The following is a 7,697-nucleotide window of genomic DNA, read 5'->3' on the forward strand; positions in this document are numbered from 1 at the left end:
ACTTTAGTTCAACTTAGTTCAGGTGTGATATGATCAATTAAACTTGAAGAAGGGAGAGTGTCCAGAATGTCCAGAAGCCCCATGTGTTTCCAATGTTAGAGCATTAAATACTGAGAACAAGGAAGAATGGTGCAGGTGTTGTATAAGTAAATTGTAGGTGTTGTATAAGTAAATTGCAATGTCTAAAGAGCAGAGAACAGCATGCACATTAAACTTATTGCAGATTGTGTCACATTTCTGAAAATAAAGCACTCCTTTCAGAAGAAAAATGAACGTTTTTGTGTCAGTTGGGGCCTCCAAATGCTGAGATGGAGTTAGGAGTACAAGAAGATTATTGTGGCATAACACCTGTGAAAAATCAAAGGATTGGGCAGGGACACCCTGCACACTCAGATATGGATTTTAATGCCTCTGAAATGAAAAAAATAAGGAATGTTAGGCAGAGGAGCTTTGAATCACAATGTGGAGATGCTAGTCTGCACCCGAGACCTACTGAATCAGAATATTTGGGGTGGGGTCCAGCAAACCTTCTGTGTTTTAACAAGCCTTCCAAATAATTCAGATCCATAATCAAGTTTGAGGTTGACGGGTTTCAAAAAAGGCACCGTACCAAAGAAGTGAACACTGAAAAATTAAAACAATTGTCTCAGTAATTAGTGTTAATGCGATTTTTAAAAAATGCAAAACACAAACTACTTTAAAGAATGTGCATAAAATTTAAAACCATCTTGAACCAAGAGCTTAATCTATACTGGATTAGGAGAAAAGAGACACTTGATTTGGAGAAAAAGAAAAGAAGTAAATACTAATGAATTTTTCATCTAACATTGAGGAGGCAGTGAGGCAAGACTTCAGATTCTGGGTTCTTCTTATTTCTCAAATTAAAAATATTGTAAAATAAGGGCCAGCCTGGTGGCATAGTGGTTAAGTTTGCATGCTCTGCTTTGGTGGTCTAGGGTTCGTGACTTAGGATCCCGGGTGCGGACCTCTGCACCGCTCATCAAGCCATACTGTGGTGGTGTCCCATATAAAGTAGAGGAAGATGGTCATGGATCTTAGCCCAGGGCCAATTTTCCTCAACAGAAAAAAAATTCTAAAATAGAATATGAAAAATATGTATATATCCAACATCGTGGAGAAAAGTTTAATAAGGAAAATTACTTTAAATGGAACAAAACAAGGGAAAAAGAAAAAAAGCAAAGTACAAAATTTAAAAATAGAACCACAGAGATAATGCTACATATAGCAGTTATACTATACTGAAGTTACTTAAATCACTTTTTCAATATTGAATGTTACTCTACATTCCATGAAGACATAGTAAACTAACACTGAACATACATGCTGAAAGAAACGGGATTGTCAGTGATATTCCATACACGTGCTCACAAAAGTAAAGCCACAACTAATATGAAACTTTTATTTATGAACGTGTATAATGGTACACATATCTGAAGGCAAAATATTTAGGGACTAAAAGGTGGTTAGCAGTCAAAATTTATATGTTCAATTATAGTATCATATATTTAAAAAAGGATTTTAAAAATATGAAGTAACTTGAACCTAACTACAACCAAAGTAAGAGTATTCAATTAACTTCTCAGTATTTGCCCAAAAAAAGTCAATATAGGAATCATATATATTGTTAATCTTGATTTATCATTAAATATGTTTGGAGCATACACACACACGTGCCCACATATAAATATCAAATTTCCTACTCCAAAGCAAAGAAAGCATATTATTATAAAATTAGGTCCTATCCTTGTCCAACAAGAAATTTCGACATAGCAATCAATTCCTGAAGCCGCCAGAAGTGAGATAGATGGCCAACCACAGAAATTCTGACTCAGTAGCTCATCAGAGGAAGGGGCAGATTTGAAATCCAGTTCCTTAACCAACTTGCACGCAAAAATGTTCATTAACTGCCAACATATCTTAAACAAATCAGACAATTTATAAGCCAATAAAGACTCTCATGAATAACTGTTTGGTCAAGCAGGAAATCAAACCAATGGTTAGAAAGGAGTGGTGATGGTTTGTAATTGGTATTTGTGTGGTGAACACGATGTAATCTATGCAGAAATAGAAGCATAATGATATACACCAAAAATTTATACAATGATGTAAACCAATGTTACTGCAATAAACAAAAATTAAAAATAAATAAATAAATGAAGGATTAGCAAGGAGCCCTGGAGAGTGAGGAGAGAGAAAGGAAGAAGATAAGAAAGAGGTCTGCTCTGTGAGAAAATATCTGATCAAGGGAGGGGGAGAGAGAGGGGGAGGAAAGGGGGAGAGAGAATCCCCCTCCGCCCTTTCCCTGCAGGTTCTTAGGGCTGGCCAAATCCTTAACAAGACAGGTTGGCTGGAGAAAATCAGACACATCTGAGGAACATGTCTCCATGGGAGAAACCATGGAAACTGAGTCAATCCACCCAATAGCAGAGATTCTCATCTTGCATCCTCTCCTGAGATAATGACAAATGTGGATGTCGTGGGTGGGCCTGTGTGATGGGAGAGGGGATGAAGATGATTATTATGCAGAGATACAGATAAAAGTTTGTCCAACCCGTTTCCCCTGCACTGGTGTCAGGTCCGAAAGGGAAGGCATGGAGGTGACCAGGAACCGACATCTCTGTGGTGGGGCTGGCCCGAGGGCGGGCGTGGGGCTGATGGCTGGAAGTAGGATGGCTTGTGAGTTGGCACCAGCCAGCGGTGGAGCCAGAGACTCAGAGGTCAGGGCTCTCTCACTCTCCCTCTCTCTCTTTCTCTTTCCCACCCTCGGGGACCTGAGGAGAGTTAGGAGGCGCCACCTGCCCACCTCGCCTACCTCTCCCATAGGCCCTTCTTTCTCTGGTCGCTCCGGGAGCCCTGCGGTCTTGGGTTCAACCCCCACACCCCTGCACAAGCCAGGTGCTCATGAGCGACTGCCAGGGCCTAGGGCTGGCCTCGGAGGTCCTCAGTGAAGGCCCTGCACTCCCTCCAGGATCTGACCAGCTGGCGCCACCCAGCTGCAGCTGTTCCATCACCGCCCTTCTTGACTTGGTTTCAGCTGTTGTCTCCCTCCCCTCCCCAACTCCCACTCAGCTTGAAGGCCGCTTCTCTGCCTTGGAAGCATTGCTCTGGCCCTGATGGCCACAGGCATACTGGGCTTCAAGCTCAAGGCTCTGCCTTGGCCAGCTGCTATGTCCAAGGGCTCATTTCTTCCTGGAAAGACAAAACCATGGCCTTACCCCACGCCTGCACTTTGCGACTGCAGCCAGGCCAGGTGTAGGAAAGGCTCTGTGGAGTCAGAAGTGCCGAGACAGGCAGATGGCACTGCAGGGCTTGGGGGCCAGGGCCTAACTGGGCAAGCCCTTCCGGCCACAGGTCCAAGCCTCCTCCCTGGAGTCAGGAAGGCCTGGTCTTCCTAGTGCCCAGGCCATGGTTCTGGGGAGAAATCCGCCATGGAGGACACGCAGGAGGCCCTCTGCCTGAGGTCGCAGGAGTCTCGCCAGGGCCACTGCAAGCCTGGCTTGGCTTGCCTGCTTTCTCCAAAGTATGCTGGCCAACCAGCCGAACCTGACACCTGGGCCAGGCCCCTTCCAAGGGGACGAGTTCTGGAGGATATAGCCCTAGGGACAGCTGCCAAGTCTCCTGGGGCGTGTGCTGGGCCCCCGTCAGAGGAGGAAGCAGGCTGGAAAGCAGTGTGCCAGACCTGAGATCTGGAGGCCTCTCACAACCCGGTCCCTGTCCTGCCCAGGCCTCCCCAGGGAGGACGATGGTCGTGGCAGTAGCTAGCGGGGTGGGTCTGGTGCCGAGCCTGCCCTTGGATGCCCCGGGAGAGGGCGCCGTGGGATGGGCTGCCTCTGGCCAGGTCTGAGGGACAGACCCAGCTCGGGGCTGTTGGGGGCAGAGAGAGAATGGCCCTCCGCCCTTTCACTTCAGGTTCTTATGGCTGGCCATATCCTTAACAAGACAGTTTGTCTGGAGAAAATCAGACCCAGCTGAAGAACATGTGTCCATGGGGGAGACCCGGGAAACTGAGTCTCCCCACACAATAACAGAGATTCTCATCTTGCATCCTCTCCCGAGCTAATGACAAAGGTGTATGTCGTGGGTGGGCCTGTGAAATGGGAGAGGGGAGGAAGTCTATAGTCATGCAGAGGGACATGTAAATGCTTCTCTGAACCTTTCCCCAGCACTGGGGTCAGGTCCGGAAGGGATGGAACAGAGGTGACCAGGAACCGGCCTCTCTGTTGTATGGCTGGCCCTGGGGTGGGCGTGGGGTTTGTGGGTGGAAGTGCGATGGTGTGTGAGTTGGCACCAGCCAGCGGTGGAGGCAGCGACTCAGAGGTCAGGGATCTCTCTCTCTATTTCCTTCTCTATTTCTCTGTCTTTCTCTATCTCTGTCTCTGTCTCTCTCTCTCTCTATCCCTCTCCCTCCGGGACTTGAGGCATGGACCGCCTCTGACATCCTGCTCTGAGCCTCCCAGACCACCCCCCTACCAGCCTGGTGACGTCTCCCGGCCCCTCTGAACATGGCCTGCTCCAGGCCGCTGCCCCGCAGATATGTCTCACTGTGGTCCTCGTGGGTGCCATCCAGAGTGGTCTGTATTTTCTCAGTAGAGCCAGGAAGAGGGCCCTGGACAGGCTGTGGGGACCCCAAGTCCTCTGTTAGAAAGTTACTTGGCCAAGCCCTCAGGGGACACAAGAGTGCCCCATCTTCTGCCTCAGAGATTGGGCACTGTTCTCCTTGACATCTCCTGGAACAGGCAGTTTCTCCTCTCCTGGTTCTGTCCTCTTCTCTCTCCTTGTCTCAGCTCACGCCCTCCAGCTGCATGTCCTGGGTGACAGAGATCTGGACACAGGCCGGGGCTGGGCTGGCATTCCCTGGGGAACACTTCCGGTGAAAGGGAGCTGTGAGTCTGCGTGCGTGTGTGTGTGTGCATGTGCGCACATGTATGTCACTTATAAGCATGCCTAAGCCAGCAGTGGCACACAACACACACACGTGCTCATTCTGAGGGTGGGCCCATCCCCCTCACTATGCCCAGCATTTCCCACCGCCTTGACTGTGTCTGCCAGCTTCAGACAAGTGCAGTCAACCTTCAAGAAGGAGAAAGCACTTGGGTCCCATAGCTGCTCTCGAGGGGACCAGGATGCAGACAGTTGTAGCAGAGGCTCTGCACGCATGTTCCAGGAGCGCTGGAGTGTGGCCAGTCTGGCTGCTCCCCACTCAGGAGCCACATGGCCGGACCAAGTTCGTGAGCGGCTCCAGTCACGGTGTCGCATCTGTATGGGGGGCAAGCGCCCCCACGAAGCTCGTGTCCTGGCCCTGAGTCCCGGCTGTGGCGTGGCCAGCAGAGCCAGCAGCAACCCCCTCATCTCCTCCCACCATGTCACCCTGTCAGCTCACCAGGACCATCGGACAACCCCATAGGGTCTACAGGGTCACAGTACTGTCAACCCTTTGTTGGAGATGGGGAAGCTGACCCTCTGAGGTCAGGGATGGCGGAGGTGGCTCTGCATCTAGGCTTCCCGTCGGCCCCATGTGTTCATCTCAAGCTGGACCCTGATGGCTGCCCCGCACGAAAAACGGAGAGGAATCCCCACTTCCGGGAGGTGGTCAGAAGGGGAGGTGGTGCAGGTGAAGCATGGCAGGAGCGTGCGCTCGATGCACGGTGGCTGCTGTTAAAAGATTTACTGTCTTAACAACAGTGTGTCAGGGTTCTGGGGCCCTGCCACCCAATCCACAGGAACTGAGTGTGCAAGTGAGAGCTCCAGCCCTTAGACCATCACCTGAACACCGAGCCCCCCAGGACCATGAGCTGCACCCGCTTTCCTGTCCTGGTAATATCCCTGTCTGGGCTCCCCGTCAATTCCCTGCTTACCCCCGCCCTCCCATGCTGGAGCTCTCCACCTCCTCACAGCTCCAAACCCAAGACCACAGCCCTTCCTCTGGCACTCGGTAGGGAAATACTGCTGCCGGGATCCTCCTGGCTCGTGTCTGCCCCTCTCTGGAGATGCACTGGGCGTGCCAGGGGCCGAGGCTGGATGGGAGCTTGTTAATGTTGAGTGAAATGCAGTCGGATCACAACGCTCCTGGCACAACACTCCTTGGTGCCCCAGCTCCTGCTGCCTGCAGAGTGAGGACCACCCTCCTTCCGTGGCACAAGGGGGCACCCCAACTTCCCTCAGGTGTAAGCTCCTCTGTCTTGACCCTCACCCATCTCCCTCTCACCTGGCGTCTGTTAGCACGACTATCTCTTCTGAGCTGTGAGGCAGAGACCAGACTGCTCAGTGGTGTGTCCTTGGATCCTGGGCCCACTCTGACCAGTGGGCATGGTGTCAGGCTGACACTGAATGACTGGCGAGTTGGTGGGGATGATGGGGGAGAAAAGGAGGTTGGCTTTATTTTTCCCTAATGACATAGAAAGAAGGAGGGGAGGTGGCTTCTGGGCAGGAGCAGATAGCTGTGCTGAGATGGGGACTCTGAAAACAGAATAGGCTCCAGCTGTCCTCTCGTCTTCCTTCTTGTGGTAGCCGGCCCCAACCCTCGTCTAGTGCACCCGTGGCTATTCAGGGGTTCCGTTCACTATGCAGCACTCATGTCCTCTGGAAGATGGTAATCTGTTCCTCAAGTCCCCTGCAGTGAAGCTATCTCGACCTTTGAAACAGATGAAACATATGCTTTTTCCAACTGGGACTCAAAGGATGTGAGGTTCGTGCACAAGGCATTTCTAAAAGTGGACGGGTAATTGGTGGTTCTTCTTCCTGTAATGATTTTGTAAGATCACGCCACACTGCCTCCCCCACAGAGAACAACTAGAAAATCTGTACATAATGCACCCAGGAACCGCTTGACGGCATTGGGGAGTGAACAGCAGCAGACAGATTCCGGGGGAGTAGTTTGAAGTGAATTCCTGTGGCTTCCAGTCTGAGGCCATGTGCAGTCAGACCAGGACATGGGAGGCAGTGGCTCTGGGAAAACCGCAGTCTTCACAGCCCAAGAATGAGAGAAATGAAACTGGGGGGCTGTGGTTGTTACCGAACAAAGTGGGCTTGTTACCAAACCAAGTGGGTTCAACTACTGATGAGTTAAATAAGACTATACCTGTGGAAGTTGTCTCACAAAGTAAACTGTATTTGCAGCAAATAGGAGGCCATGAGGAATCATTTCCAAAGTCATGGCGTCCCAGAACTAAGGGAAGCAGGAACTTTTATTTCAGTTGGGGAATAATATTCAAAAGGGAGCGGTGGGTATTGACTTCCACATGCTCAGTTCGAGAACATGCTTCCACATAATGAGGCCTAAGCTCCTCCTGGAGAGATCTTTGAATTAAAAATAAAGCAAAGGTCATGGGCATAGCTCTTGTGGTGTGGCTTGGTCAGTTTCAGGATAGCTGGTGGTTACATCTCCTTAACCTACAAAAGGAAAAGAAACAGCTTGGAAAAACAGTTAATTGCTTCCAAACCCACCTTTGAGTTTCTCCAGGCACCTAGTCCCGGACATGGTCACTGAAGAGGGAGGGGGATTGCAGGAGGGGAAGAAATGTGCAGGGGAAACTTCAGACTCTGCCCCCACCTTTCTGATGGACTGAACCACACATGCGCAAGCCACCCGCTAACAACAGAAGATCTGAACTGAGGCTGGAGCTGCAGCTAGGAGCCAGTTTGCGGTTCAAGACCAGCTGAGATCACTACCTGCTGAA

Source organism: Diceros bicornis, assembly GCF_020826845.1.
Source record: "Diceros bicornis minor isolate mBicDic1 chromosome 30 unlocalized genomic scaffold, mDicBic1.mat.cur SUPER_30_unloc_1, whole genome shotgun sequence".
NCBI classification, from domain to species: Eukaryota; Metazoa; Chordata; class Mammalia; order Perissodactyla; family Rhinocerotidae; genus Diceros; species Diceros bicornis.